General features: G+C 40.0%; 1 protein-coding gene across 6 annotated transcripts in view; it reads left to right on the plus strand.

The window, feature by feature from the left end:
- NDST2 (N-deacetylase and N-sulfotransferase 2) overlaps positions 1–15942 on the plus strand; it is a 125707-nt gene that overhangs the window by 63568 nt on the left and 46197 nt on the right. For 4 of the 6 annotated variants that reach the window (XM_059851362.1, XM_059851364.1, XM_059851363.1 and 1 more), the window contains one exon: positions 10151–10210. The exons of the other annotated variants lie outside the window; for them this stretch is intronic. The gene's annotated coding sequence lies outside the window, so the exon portion shown is untranslated. The remainder of the gene's footprint in view (positions 1–10150; positions 10211–15942) is intronic. 6 annotated transcript variants of the gene reach the window in all.

A 15942-nucleotide genomic window follows, 5' to 3' on the forward strand; every position in this document is an offset into this window, starting at 1 on the left:
GTCATTTCATTAATGGGAAGCTTTATTAGCTTGAGTCCTGCAGAGAAGACAAGAAAGGCAGCGAAAGAGACAGAAAACTGTCATCCAGCTGCCATTGAAAATGGGAAAAGATGGCTCTGATAACCTCTGAAATCTCATTTTATTAGAACTACTTGTGCTCTTCTAGGTAAGAAGGTATTAATCTTCTTGTTGCAGAAAATTTTCTTCTAAATTTTGTGGTTCAGTGTGGGATGTTCTTCGGTAGGGAAACTATTAAAACTGAGGGTGAGGTGGAATAGGAGAGAAGGTGCTAGGAAGAAAAAGGAAGGAACTGTCATTTTTAGTGGGAAGTTATTTTTTTCATCAAAATCTGCCTTTTCCCTTTGGTAAACACTTGAGGTGACCTATATTGAATGTTGGATATTTAATGTTTGTGGTGATATAGGATAATACAACTCTGAGAGCATCACAGTCCCAGCACTGTTCTATGCCAGGAACCTCAGAGAACATGGCCTGTGTTCCATGGGAGGCAGAAAATTAGGGGAATGCTCTGGTTGGACACAAAACAGTGTTCCAGAGACAAACAGGCAATGGTTAGAACCTGTGAACTCTGTTCCTGTGTCCTCACATATCCAGTTCTGCTGCTGACATGGTGAGTGTCCAAGCTTGTGTTCTCTTCCTCAGTTTTGCTATCCTGTAGATCAGAAAAACTCTACTTAGCCTGTTTCAGGGAGAGCTCTGCTATTCTGTTGACAGAAGGCTTAAATGCTGTTGTATTTGAACAGCTCTGTTTTTCTTTTGACAGTTAAGTCAGACTTGAGTCTGGGTGAGGTGAGATGGCAGAGCCTTTGCCTGGTGAATATGGTGGTTGGAAGTACAAAGTGGTTTAAGTGTTGGCCGCTGGGAAATTATTTTCCTTTGGTTTATACAATTCAGGTTAGACTGGTAGTTAAGATGAAGGGAAGGAATGAGAAAAGCCTGTTTCCCATTAAAAGCCTTATAATCTGCAGGTGTCTTAGTTCGTGGGAGTGTGAGGGTTGTGCAGTTCACCAGCAAGATGGTTTGTTGTCTAAGGTTGGACAAGTTTCTGTTTGCGCTGCTAAGATGGAAAAGGCGATTTCCCCTTATGTTTTTGCTGTTTTATGAGGTAACTCAAATGGAGCATTGTCTGACTTTGTCTGTTGTAAATCTAGGGAAACAAAAGGAACATGCATTTTCAAAAAATGAGTAGAAAAATATAGCTTAGGAATGTCAAAACACCTAAGCAGAGCGATACTTAACTGAAAGGGGATTGGTTAGTCATCCACTTTGCAAATTCTCTTTTTGTATTGAGGATGGAAGAAGATTAGTGAGATGAAAATCTATGTTATTACAGAGATAAGAATGGGTTATGGCTGAGTCCCAAAGGAGAAGGAATTTTTTAATATTATTTTAAAAACCCAACCCTTTGCTGTGATTCATGTGTAATGCTTACACAATTACCTGCAAAAAAATTATGATAGTAGTGTACAGTATGGTGTTTATATCTGTAAATGTGTGTACAAATACTGACATACCATAAATTTAGATCCTGACCCAGTGCTTGTTCAATTCAGTGGAAATGCTTCTGATGGTTCTGACAAGCATTTGATCAGATTCTCACACTGACACTGGAATGTATTCTGAAACTCAAACTGAATCTTCTGCTTTAGAATATTTTTTCTAACTGCCTTTAAATGGAGTAGAGTTGATTCAAAGTCTTAAAAAATATTCGCCCAGCACATGGGACCTTTCTGTGCTTTTTCTACTGAAACACTGATAGTATACAGTGATAATACTCACTCGCCATGTTGCATGATTTTTGCATAGAGTCAGAACCATAAAATAGCAGAATATGCTGACTTAGAGGGCACCCATCAGGATCAACAAGTCCAGCTCCTGTCTCTGTGCAGGACACCCCAAGAATCCCACCATGTGCCTGAGTGACTTGTCCAAACTGACAGTTCATGTACTTTCTCTCTCAAGTAGTTGGAAGAATGTTGTTGGCCCCACAAGGGCATGGTAGGTCAAGGTTTTGGCTCAGTCTACAAGTCTAAAAGGCTTTTCACTTAGTGAAGCCATAAAGAAACCTCCAGCTGGCTGGATGCCTCTCTTAAAAACACAAGTGTGGCCTTATTCTGAAATGATGCTCAGGGAAAGTTGTGCATGCCTCAATGTCTTGGGATGAGAGGAGTGGGAGGGGGGCCTTTGCAGAGATTCCAGTGAAGCCAGGAAAGTCAGATGTTTGCATGAAGACACAGGGAATTTAATCTGATTGACTCAGAATTACTGTGAAAGGATATAGTAAGACAAGGGAAGAGAAAGAAGGATGGCAGCAGAGAGCTTTTAAGATAAGGAAGGAAATTAAGAAGGTGAGCAGAAATTCTTATTTCATTGCAAGCACAAAACTCCTTTAGCTGTTAATGTGAACTGTGAAATTGTGGAGCTTCATGCAGTGTTTCCCTTCCAGCAGAAGAGCACAGAGCTGAGTGCTGCCTGCGTTGGGAGTGTTATGTACAGCTTTACTTTAGTGCCTTTCTGGGTCAGTGGCTCTCAAACAATGCCACACAGAGCTTCTTTAGTTGTGTTTCCATGAGTCAGTCTGTAAGTACTGACACTTCTCCCTGATCATAACCCAGTGTCCTAGAGAATCTGCAAGCTTTTCTGACTGATAATCTCAAAGCATTTGTGGTGTTCCTTGAACTCAGGTTGATTGATCATGTGTACCTTTTTTCACATGCCATTCTTCCTTAACAATTCAACCACAGTCAGACTGTTGACTTCAAAAAATCAAGTAAAATTAGGCAGCCAAGTCCTTGTACCTTTAGCATTGAAAGAATTGGTAATGTTCTCCTCAGATTGTTCTGGCACTGCTCTCTCTGTAGCCACAATCTTTATTATTGTCTCATGATTACTGATTTATGCAAATATTTTTTTTTTACAGGCATTATGTACAGTAGGATCAAGAAACTGCATCATTTTTAGTCTTTCAAAATAGGTTTGTGCAGCAGATTGTTTTACCTCTGCATGCCAGAAAACGTAAAGGAAGAGGAATGATAGGGTAAAATCATGTAGTTAAATATACTTCCCGAACAAGCATATGTGGTAGTGGAGACTTCTCTGGGTGGATCAGGTATCTGTTTCCATATGTGGGAAGGTTTGGTGATGGTTTGAGCATTTATACAGTCAACCTCAGTGACAATTGGGAACCCCAAGGGAGGAGGGAACAGTCTGTTCAACATTTGTGTATTCCTCATCAACTGACTGCACCTGCAATCTTAATCATCAGCAGTCAGGTATTGGGTCATTTTGGAAAGTAGTAGCAGTGAGGAGCAGAGCTTGAGAAGGCTCTGTGGAAAGAGAAAGAAGGCTATCATTCCTGAAGTGTGGGGAAAATCCTGAAGATATGTCTGTTTCTGAGCATTGGCTAAGCTGAATTTGTGGCTGAACACTAAGTGAGCATGTAAAAAGTAATTGGGTAGGAAGTTTTAATTTCTTCTTTCCCTTCATTCCCCTAAAAGCATTATTCCTTTTTTTAACCTGTTTTCTTTGTTCCATGTATGGAAATAAAACAGGTGTAGATACGGGCAGTCTGAAACAAGTCTTGCCCAATTTGTCTTCAAGATATTATATTTGTTCTTCCAGATTTGGATTTCATTCAGCTCTGTGTGTTTGTATCCAGGAAAACTTTCTGTAATTTTTTACTTGGTTTATTGGATTGAGTATTTCTTTTTATTATACATTCTTTTCTGTGCAGCCAGCTGTAGTATTGCCACTTTTTGGGCATCTTGGAGGTTACTACTATGAACTTCAAAGAGCATAGGAAGAAAGTTGCTTAAACAGCGTAATTACATTGAATTATGGGCAAAACTCCATTTTCTTTATTGCAGTGAGTCTTTACCATCATATAAAATGTGTTTTATGTGTTATATTTGTGTATAGATTTTTGGCTTAATTGGTTTCCTCGTTTATAAAAATGAACAATGTTAATTCTAGTTTGAATATATTCTTTAGTGGTGGGGGTGAGTTGTAATTTAGAATTGCAGATTCACATCATTATAGGCTCATGGGTGAGGTTAAGCAAGGAGCTGTTTATACTTCTTTTCCCAACAGCATCTGAGATATTGGAGGAATCTGCTCTGCAATGTAGAGTGCACGTCATTTATGTTAAAAGATAGAGATAAAAGTAGGTATAAGGAGCCTGAGGAGGCAACACTGTCCAGATCAAATACTGACATTGATAGAGGAAAGTCAACAGGTTTCTAGCTTAGTTTTCTTTATTTAATAGAAGAATAAAATGAGAGGCTAATTATTCTCTTACTCTTCAAATTCTCTGTGGTATCTGTCAGCTTCACTGGGGGTCACCATTTAGGTACAAAACCTTTACATAGCTTTTGGTTGACAATAAGTTCATTCCTGTGGGATTTGGGCACCTAGATGTTTTCAGGCTATCTGGAAAGATTGTCAAGACATGTTTGTCTTTCATGAATCTGGTTGTTTGCTGCCTTTTTTTTTAATGCTGTTTTTTTAAGATAGCGATGGCTTTGTGACAGGTGCGGAGGGATAAGGCATTGGTTTGACTATGTGAGCCATGGTTTACTAGGACCAGGAAAAGACAAGTATCAAACTAGGTGCCTTTAGTCCTTTTGGGTACTCTTAATTTGGAATGCTTTGAGGAGGATTAGCCTAAACAAGCCATTAGCAGAATTGTTTAAATTATCTGAATGGGGTGAAAGGTTTAAATATAGTGCTGTACTACTTTAACCCAGTAATTCAGAGAATACTCAATGCTATCAACTTAATTACAACATAGCTGCCAGGAGGCAGTGGCTCTATGGCAGGATGGAAACTGACAGTCATTCAAGATTTATCTATCTAATACATAAATCATAGTTGTTCCTTCTTCAAGACTCTTCTTTGCTCGTTAAAGAACAGTCACAAACAAAGGGTGGGAGTGGAGAGGAAGAGGGAATAGCAGCAATGGAGTTTAATCAGCTGAGAAGGCTGCATCCTTCCTACCACTTGATGAGAGCGAAAACAAACGAGAACTAGGAGAGATCTTTTTGAAATATTGTAGTCATTCCCCCCTTCTTCACAAATTTCTTCTCACAAAGGTGGCATGATTTCAGCTGCTAGTTTGCAGCACTGGGAAGAAGGCTACCGATAGCTTTTTCCCCATTGACCTTGATTGCAGTTGGTTTGCTTTTTTGCTTGTCCGGTGGCCTACAGCTAAGCTGGTAGCAGGAGAGAAAAGGGCAGAGGCAAAGACAGTGTTACTCTTTGAACACTTCACTGCTTGTATTGGCCTTTCTGAAAATCAGCCTGCTGAAGCAGTCAGGGCCGTGGGCTTTTCAGAGCAGCACAGTTGCAAGCAAGCACAGCCGTGCTGGTGGCAGACAGGGCCTGGGCCAACTGCCCTTTATGCTCATAGGGAGGAAACTTTTCCTTTGTGCACAGGCAAGGCGATGCCCCATAAAGACATGTAAGATCTGAAGTAGGGCATTGGATGAATGATGAACTGTACTAAGCCATTTGCTTCACATTATCAAAGTGATCATAAAATCGTGGAATAATCTGAGTTGGAAGGGACCCACAAGTATAATCAAAGTCCGGCTCCTGGCCCTGCACAGGAGAGCCCCAAGAATCACGTCATAGGGCCTGTGAATGTTAGCCAGACACTTCTTGAACTCTGGCTGGCTGGGTGCTTCTCCTTGATGCTTCTCCTTCATCAGATGGTTCTGCCTTTTTCTTCTGTTGTGAAAAATTTGCCAGTGAATTATGTTGAACACAGCCCTCATACTGGAGAGGAGGGAGAGGGAGGAATTTAAGGGATCAGATCTAGAACTTTGAAAATTAGATTGCTTTCTCTTGTGAAAAATACAAGTTCACTTGAGAGCTTCAGTGTGTCTCAGAAAGCATTTCCCTCCTAAACCAATTCTGCTGGATGTATGTGAATGAGTAATAAAGGAACTATCATGGAATCACAGAATGGAAGGGGCCTCAAAGATCATCTCATTCCGACCCCTCTGCCATGGACAGGGACACCTTCCACTAGACCAGGTTGCTCAGGACCCCATCCAACCTGGCCTTGAACACTTCCAAGGATGGGACATCCCCAGCTTCTCTGAGCAACTTGTTACAGTGCCTCACCACTCAAAGTAAAGAATTTCCTCCTACTGTCTGTTTGAAGCCATTCCCACATGTCTTGTCACTACATTCCCTTGAAAGTAGTTTCTCTCCATGTTTCTTATAGACTTCCTTCAGGTACTGGAAGGCCACAAATAGGTCACCCCAAAGTCTTCTCTTTTCCAGGCTGAACAGTCCTAATTCTCTTAGTTTTTGCTCACAGCCAAGTGCTCCATCCCTCTAATCATCTTGGTCCCCCACCTTTTGGACTTGCTCCAACATGGATGTCCTTTCTGTACTGAGTATTCCAGAGCTGGATGCAGCATTTCAGGTGTAGTCTCAAGTAAATATGTTAAGGTAAAGGTATTCATGTGTTTTGTTGTCCAATGTCCTTAATTAACTATTTCAAGTATATCCTTGCTGCCTAGTTTCCATTTCTTTCACTTGTTTGGAGATTCTGGCAGTGAATGCAGTTTTCTACATGGTCCTTTTTCTTGAGCATTTTCAGTTTCTGACAGTAATATTTTCTGATAATTGTTCCTTGGTTTCACTCATTCCCAGCTAGCTTTGTCTTTCCTCTTCTCCTTCTCTATGTATATTTTCCTTTTTTCCAGTTTGGTTGCTGCAGTCCATCCATACTTACTTCCTATAATCACTAGAAAGCCAACCCTGTCTTTGTTCATCTGTTTGCAGCTTTGAACTGTGAAACGGCACAACTCTTATAAGTATTTGTTGAAGAAATACAGACCTTAGGTGGCTATGGTTTTTATTATGAATTCTGTTTTTTGCAGAAATTAACTAAAATTGCCACCATTTGGTAAGTAGGGCTTTCTAGTCTGTGTCCTGCTTTCTATTTCTATATTTCTTTTTCTTCTCATATTCCTGTAAATATTTGCATATTTTGACTATATCAAGCTATATTCTCTTTTCCCCGTGTATGCTTTATCGTTAGATATTTTCACTGTGCTTTTAAAATGATTAATATTTTTAAGCTGAGGACAGTCATGTTTCTTTGATGTAATTACTACAAAGACATACAGGGTAGAACAGTTGTCTGTCTAGTGTGACTTGGATTGTTTGCCCAGACTGAGGATAAGATCTTCATGGGAAAATAGTTCTGCCTGGTTGGACTCCCATGTGAGTACTATTCTTCTGACTAAGAGGACCCTGTTACATTTGATTGGTATAAATAGTAAGGGTTTTATGCTTAAAAAAACCAAGCACTCTTCTGATTTTCCTGAAAGCTGTTTTATCTCGTAATGGTGAAGGGGGACCACACACGTGCTCTCATATGTGTCATGGGATTTTCAGGCAGCATCTGTTATACTGAGATTTGGCCTTTATTCTGGAGTAAAAAAGTAAAGTGAAACTTCCAGTGTGACTGGTGTTTGAAGAAATAAAACTGTCAAGAATACAAATGTCACTGCTTATTGAGTTTTTGTATGGTGCACACCCTGACTAGCAGGAGCTCCTGCAGGAGCCTGCCTGGCTGGCACACAAGATCCTGAGCTTTCCCACTCCACTGTTGTGGCTGGTAAATTTGCAAGTAAATACGAACATGGGAAAAGATATGATGCTTCTAGAGTTAATGACGTCCTTCCAAAATCACTTAATTGTGTGCTAGGCAGAGTTTCGTTTCCATTAGTAAATGCTTTGATGCCTAGAGATGAAATGTGGGGTTGCCTGTTCTGTTCAGCATTTGGGAGCTGGTATTAAGCAGCTGTTGATAATGGTGGTAATGTACACTTTGTGCTGAGGGCTTTGCAAACATACAGATCTGTTTGCTTCTCAGGGATGACATAGGCACAAGAGTATGTATGGAGGAGGGAAATGGGAAATAGTTGGGTAAGTTTTTTGCCACCTCACTTGGCTTTCTGTGGAAATGACAACAGTCTCATCCCTTTCATTTTGCTTTAAACCACTCCTTTAATTGAGGTTCTGTAAAATAAATCTTGTAGTGAAATCAGATTTGGCCAATTCCAGTCTCATTCTACTGATAGATTTTTCTGTCTGATAGATAATATTGCTCTGTTCTTTGTTTTTAATCACTTATCAATTATTGCATTCAGTTTAAATTCCCTGTTACGCCATTCAGCTGGCATTACATTCTGCCCCCTTCTTACCAGGCTCTGTTGCATTTCTACTTGTATCTGTTTTGACATGCCTTAGTGGAAAACTGGCACAAAGAGCAGTTTCTTCGCCTCCTTCCTATGACAGTTTTCTGAGTTTCTGTAATCAAGAGTAAGTTAAATTTTTAAAAGCTGAAGACAAAATTGTTTGAAATTTGTGTTCCTCTCTGAGTGTCTCCCCTGCATTTGCTATCTGCTAATCCTTTTGGGGTTTTCTGAGTTTTCTGTATTCTGGAAAGTAAAATCAACTAGATCAGAGTGATACTGTATCGCGTTCCAAGTCAGCACTTTGGTAATAGTTTACACCAGAGAGTGCAAGACACTTTGCAGTGAAACAGAGAGCCAACCCCTATGGGAAGTTTCTATTAAATGCTAGTAGTTGGATGTTGGTCTATCTGCTTGTGTGGGTCTTAGCAACTACCATGAGGGTAGAATTTTATAAATTCTGCTAATAATTAACTTCCTAATTTGACTGTTTTTCTCAATGACTCTCATGGGATTGTACTGTGAAAAAACAATTTCTTTAGTTGTCTCTTCTTTTTACAGTGAAATCAAACATTCACATCTTCTGTAGTTTAGTTGTTTTGTGGTTTCATCTGGCTGTTCTGATGTTTACCCTGGTGTTTTGGGATCTGTGGAGGCCAGGCATGCAGGGCTTCTTTTTCTGCTTTCTCAAACTATTAAGTGAAGGAAGATAAGAATTATGGATCAAAGGAAAAGAGAAAAATTGTGTCCTGTAGAAGGATAGGTGTTTTTTTTACTAAACTAATCTTTATCTAACCAGGAAAAAGGAGAAACTTTTGCTCTTGTAATTATGTGAGGAAGGCAGAGAGCTGGGTGTGCTTCATTATATTTATGGGCAGGGCAAGTGTGGTTCTTGTTTAGTAATTGGCTGTAGAGGTATTAAAGATTATTAGAAACTCAAAGGTCAGAATTTTTTGCTGAATCAGGGTCTGTGTGAGCTGGAAGGCTACAGAGGTACCTGATGTGAAAGATCTGACTTCAGAGGCTGTCCAACAGGTATAGTAAAATTATAGCAGTCTTGTCTGTGCCCTCCCTCGGGGTGCTGGTGACTCTTGAGACACCCTCCCTGGCCAGCAGCTCTGAGTGCTTGTCTCAGTGTGTACACACACACACACACACACACACACACACACACACACACACACACACACACACACACACACACACACATTTCCTGAGCTTCAGCTGGCTTCACAGAGTGCTTCCATCCCTGTGATCAGCTGCCAGACAGAGGCGTGGAGGAGGGTGTGACTCTCTCCTTGGGGTGGCTTGTTTTTATTTCACAGTACACCTAATTTTGAAGGCTTTGGGAATAGACTACACAGACTTTGTCACACCATTGAAGGTTACTGAACTGATTTAGCCGTGGCTAAGACAAAAGAAGGTAACATCTTATAGTTTGCTTTGTTGGTTGTTTCAAAGGCAACAGTATTAATGAACAGGTGTGAGAAATCCCATTCAGATTGTGCTGGCATTTCCAGTTCTCTCAGCTCATACTGAATTTACTTGTTCTGTGAACTTTCTTTTTCCTTTGTGGTTCTAAATCCAGGTTCCTGGTTTGTTGACTGGGGGGATTTTCCCCCCTGAATTTTTCATTTCTCATCTCGCCTCACTCTTTCTCACTCTTGCACAGTTGAGCTTGCTGCAGTGCAGCCCTGTGTCATTGTCTAGTCATTGCCAGCTTGGCTGTTGTCATGGCCTCAATCTGTCCTCATGTCCTGTTTAGTGTAATGTAATCATTACCTTGGTTGTGGAGAGCGAAGGTGCTCCTGCTAAGTAAATGTTTACCAACACTGCTGAAGGCTAACATTAGGAAAGAGAGAGAGGGAAAGATTGTTTTAAATTTTTTTGTCTCTTTATTTATCTTAAAACAGAACCTTGTTCCTGAGTGAAGCAACTGATGAGTATTTTCCTTCACCAGGCTGTGAACAAAGGTAGGTGCACAATCGTTTGCATTTTTATGGACTGACATATCCAGATTTGGTGAGGGGAAGGCCTCAAGTCCTTCTGAGCAGTCTCATGTCAGAAAAGAGACACAGATTAGGAGGGGGCTAGACTATTTTGCTGCAGTGTGAAGTTGCACTCTCTTTCATGCCTCTATACAGAGTTGCAGAGGAAACAATTTCATGTCTCTGGTCTTCAGTTTTACAGTTGTCAAGTGACAGATGAGTTAATTTAGATCAGGAAGGAATTTCTGATGCAGTTCTGGGACTGCCATACTCTGATAGGACTGGGTTGTTGCTTACTGCTAAATATTACTTTATTTAGATGGAGTTACTACTTCCATACCTTCTGGGCAAAATTTGGGGCAATGTCATTCATTATCCATTAACTCTTCCTTTGAAAAGAAATGGGAAGGATGTGGCCTGAAAAGCTTTTTAAGTTTCAGATTTTGTGTTTCAGAGAGTCTCTGACCCATGCATAACAGCTGTAAGATCCCTTTGGGAATAACTATTTACGTTGCTCCCAGCATACTGGAACTGCATTCATGACTTAAACCCACAGGAAATATCATAAATGTAATTAAAAATTAAAAATAGAAATACTGGATTGGTCAAAATTCTGTGCTGAAGGAAAGGAGTCCTACTTTTTTTTCCCCATCATTTCTGTCTGGATGAATAGTGAGGGAAGGTTATTCTTGTGGAGTTCATTTAGTATATATGTTTGAATACCTCACTCTAATGTAGCAAAAAAAAAAGTCAAGTTCTGCCAAGTTGTCTGATGGAAAACCTGCAGAGATTCAGCCTCCTATAATATTTACAATTTTTAGGTGCTAATATACTTACAAAAGTGTTAATCCCATTTTTAGGAGTGGAAGTCCCTCCAATCAGTGCAGTAGAAAGACAGATGATGTGGTCCAGTGAAAGGTTCTCAGATTTTTTTTCTTGGAAAGACCAGAGATGATTTAGTTTTGTATGTGTGCTGAACAAATCTGATTTAAATACTTTTTCATGCCCTAAAGAGTGCTGTATGGATTTCTCGGATTGCTTTATATGAGTAGACCACTATGGCTTTAACTGTGCAGAAAATCGGGGGCAGAGAAGGGAGGATGGAGCAGCTCCTGACTTAGACAAGTAGTCTGGGTTTGTAGAAAGGAGATTGCAGAGCTGGTGCTTAGTGCTGAGTTCCAGTGTACAGTAGCTGAGGTGGTGAGGAAGGATACCTATGCTGAAACAAGGACTTTGGGCTCTTTGAGCCCTACACGCGCTACAATTCTAAATTCCTTTGTATGTCAACCAGAAGCTGAATTTTACCTAAATTTTCCTGTTAAGGCTCTGATACTGTTGCCCAAATGAAATACTTATTCCCAGGCTGATTTCCACTCAGGTCCCACTTTCTTTTGGCAGCCACTCAAGCTGCAGCTTTATGCTTTTTCACAACCCTAACCCTGAGTTTTCTAGAGTCACAGAGACAAGAGTCCTTAGGGCTTGGTTGGATAAAAGGATTTTAGAAGAGAGGTATGACCTATGTAGTTGGTGTGGCCCTGTTATCATAGCTCATTCCAGTGTGATTCAAGTACTAAATCTTGTCTCCTGTAAACTTTTTATCAGTTTTGCAGGTGACATTTTCAGAGAAACTAGTAAAGGAACAAAAATAACTTGAAATGTGTGATACATGTTTGTGTACTTGCAGTACATTCTTGTGAAGAGTAAACTGGTAGAAGAAGCTGCAGCTAAGTTTGCAAACTGAAGATTTTAAAAAGAGTAAATTGCACAAAAATTTGACATGGAGTAGAATGAGTGTAGTGACCACATTAGCATTCTACTCATCTTGAATAGTGATGTGCTTCCAGAGACATTTGGTGTAATTTTCACACGTGAAATTGATAGGTATTTATAATAAGTGAAAAAGTATTAATGGAACTCTTCATGTATTCTACTAGTGTCAATGTGTATGTGACATCATGGCTAGAAGAGCAAAGGGAGAGCAATTTTTGACTTAAGGTAGAGCCACAGTAAATTGCTACTACACCATTGATTCACTGACACAAAGGGTAGAAAATTAGAAAGACAGCAGAAATGCACAAATTACAGGAGATGGAAAGGGGGCCATGCAGTTAGAATATACAGCCAGGTAGTCCATGCAGAATTCATTTCACTCTACATAAAAGCAGAGTTATTGGAAAATCTAAGTTATTATTATTAATTCAAAAGTGGAATTTAGGCTTTCCTTGTACTAGTACATGGTTAGTTCATCCTTAGCAACACTCACTTATTGTTTAAGACTAATGTCTTAATGCTTCCTGCCTATGCCAGCAGTATCCCACAGTTAAATTACAGAAAGTGAGTGCCAAAATGCCTGTAGCATACTTTTCAAAAAACATTTATTTTCCCAAAAGTCTTTATTTTCCTGTGAGATATCTTGACTCTGTTCAGTTGTAGCAGAAATAGAGGGGCAAATAACTTCTCTTCTATTATATTTTAACTTTTTCTGGTTCCTAACTTTGACTGTTTTGTTAGTTGGTTCTAATAAGGGTTTGTCTGCCAGGTCAGTCACCTTTGCAGTCACCAGTTCTTCATCTCCATGTCTGGAGCAGCTTGCAGTAAGCCTGTTTCCTGAAACTTTGTGGAATTGAGCTATTATTATCAAAGAGGTGCTGTCATCAAAACATTTCCAGAGGTGTGCTAGTTTATTTAAATAGTGTGTCTTCATGACATTGTGCCACATTTATTCAATAGGGATGAATTCTAGTGCTTGGACAGGATTTAGTTTTAAACATTTTAATTAGCTAATTGGTCTGAAGTTTGAGAACTGGCACATTCATAGTGGATTTTTGCCAGTTAAAATTTACATCATTTTTAAGGATTGCTGTTGCTGAAGATGAGTCTGTCAAGTATTAAAGATTAATACAAAAATTAATTAACTATCTGAAATTGTAAGCACTATGAAGTGCAAAGACCATGTAAGACTAGCAACCTGCATAGCCATACCTACTAATCTCATTATCCTTTCCTCCATTTAAGCATACTTTGTCCCCATGTGGGCCTTGGAGTTCTGTGAGATAAGAAATGTGAGCACAGCTGAACAGAAACAAAAAATTACAAAGCAGAAGGGCATGACTTAGGGTGCTTTGTTGGGGGCATGTTCCTCCCTTCTGGATATATAATCTGTTTGTCTATTGAATGGCTTAACTCTGACCCTTTTTACCCTATTCATCATGCATTTTGAATTAATATCGTGGTTGGGGAATGCTGTGCTCAATATATTAAGAGCTTTTCCCCTCCCTTAACATGGAAGATGAGAAGTAACACATTATTGTTAGGTTTTCTTCTATAAATGCAGATGCATATTCTTCCTTTCCTTCACCTTCTTTCACAAAATGATTAATGTGCTTAATATATAACAAAATTCTGTTAGTCTCTCAGATTTTATTTACTGTATCTGGTATTAAAGTTGTTGGTCCAAGGCCTTCAACAAACTACAAAGGTCTGTCTGAAGACCATGCTTAAAGGCTTCAGAAATCAACTTAGGTTTTGATTATGGACAACTTGGAGAGATTCCCAGAAGAGACCTGGGCAGTTGACAGTTAAGAGATGAATATTGCTTCCATTGATTTTTAAATTGTTCCTACAGCCGCTATGCACCAGCCTCTTGTGAGGGTACAGCACGAGCTAGGAGCTGAGACAAGTCAGAAGGCAAGGGTGACCCCAGTGCAGCAGTGCCACCACTGATGGGGCACAGTTCACAGGGTCTGAGCATGGCAGGCAGAGCTGGCTCCTAGTGTCAGGGTTTGTTGACACTCCCAGCTGAGATGGAGCAATGAGGTTCCCTCCAGGAGTTTAAGACGTGGCTGGAGACAAAGCAGCAGCATGTGTCCAAAGGCCACCCAGGAGACAGGGCCAAGGACAGAACTGGGTTCAAGTTACACCATATATATGAGGGATCTTTCCAGAAGAAGAGCTTCCTACAGCCTAAGTCAATCCAGGAGATGAAGGCAGAGGCAGGGCTGCAGACAGGTATACCTGCAGCAAAGTTCAGGCAGAGAGCAGGGGGCCAGGCCCAGCCTTAAATCAGGGCACAGAGGGAGTGCATGGAGGTCCACCTGAGAGTAGTCCATGTCATCAAAGGCTGATGGTGCCCTCAGGTACTTTAGTTCACCTCAGACACCTTTAGTTCCTTAATGGGATGAAAGGTTGCTTGTTCCCTCTACTGCCGTCCCACACGAATTTTAATTATATAACTGGTACCAATAAAAATCCTCTTTGTTTCACTGAAGAAAAAGAAAAGAGTTTTCACTCACATGTTTATTCTGGCTTCAGAAATTGTTGCCTTGCTGGATAGGCACTCATTCCAAATGGGGTGGATAGTGGTTCCCTTGTCTCCTGCTGTTACAGACAGAGGTGTGTTTTCAGGGTACAAACCTTTTGCTGTTTGTTTGTTTTGTTTTGTTTTCCCTCTTAATTCCAACAATAACTACAACCAGAGTGGCAAGAAGGACCTTTTCAACGACCACTCTTGTTTTCTATTTCACTGCCAGGACAAGAAAAAAAAAAAAAGGATAATATGACATAGCTGTCTTTGACTGAATTTCAAGTAGGGTAGATTTCAGCAGTGGCGATATTAACATTCAAGCCAGTTAGAAATTTACCAAAATATGTGCAAATAAAATGAGTTGATTGAAGCTGAAGAGATTCTACCTACTCAAGTCTGCAAAATTGATCTCCTTTCTTAGCCCCACCCCAGCCTCCATTCTGGCAGTGTTCACATGGCTTGTTAAGGCAATAAGCTCTTGTTGGGTTTAATTGTAGTCTTCCTTGTGCTTTGGGGTGGATTTCTGTTATCCTTAGTTAAAGAGGTAATTCAGGAGAGGAAACTGTTCTTCTGTTAACAAGCAGATATTGGCTGGGTTAAGTGCATCCTTGAATCTTCTATCCCCTCCACAGCTGCTAAGGTACATGAGAAGTTTCACCTTCTCCCTTAGTGCTCCCTAGAAAATCTGAGTTGTGCCCAAGTATCTTTTTGAAAAGAGCTAAGGTAATATATATTCTGTATCAATATTTGGGTGAGGAAGAATGGAGAAACTCAAAGGAAATAAACTTTTCTTTCCAGCTAGTAAGTGCAGTATTTAAGTACTTCAATAGTAATCTATCTTTGCTGGTATTTTTTCAGGGAAATTTACACACAAATATGTTTACTCTTCACTGGCTTCAGTGAGAATGTCAAGATTTAAAGGACTGGCTGCATATCCTGTGTGTTGTCTTCAGCTGTAAATATGGTAAACTGAGTTAGTGAGATGGTGGACAGAGCCCTGGGGGCACAAGATCCATAAACAGGGTAGACTGGGGATGGGGAGAGTGTGTGTGTTTGTGTGACTGAAGAACTTGGATGAATAATTCTTACTTGGCACTTTACCATAGACCATTCTAGATTTGTTATGTGTTTCTGTCTGGAGTTTAAGATAGAACTATCAGTGCTATTGCGTCATGATGACTTACAAATAAGGCTTGATCAAGAAAAAAATTTCAAATCATGTAAGCTAAACAAGCACGTGTCTTCCTATGTCTTGATAGCCAGAACCATTTAGGCCTTGACTGTTTCTCAAATGTAATCAGTGTGAAAAGCATAATAAACCTGAGGTATTTTGAAAAACACGTAACAGAAAAACATACCCTTTGAGCATAGCAGGGCATGAAAAATGTGTTTTGTCCAGCTGCTTAAAGTCTTC

The sequence above is a fragment of the Haemorhous mexicanus genome, chromosome 7 (assembly GCF_027477595.1).
Source record: "Haemorhous mexicanus isolate bHaeMex1 chromosome 7, bHaeMex1.pri, whole genome shotgun sequence".
Taxonomy (NCBI): domain Eukaryota; kingdom Metazoa; phylum Chordata; class Aves; order Passeriformes; family Fringillidae; genus Haemorhous; species Haemorhous mexicanus.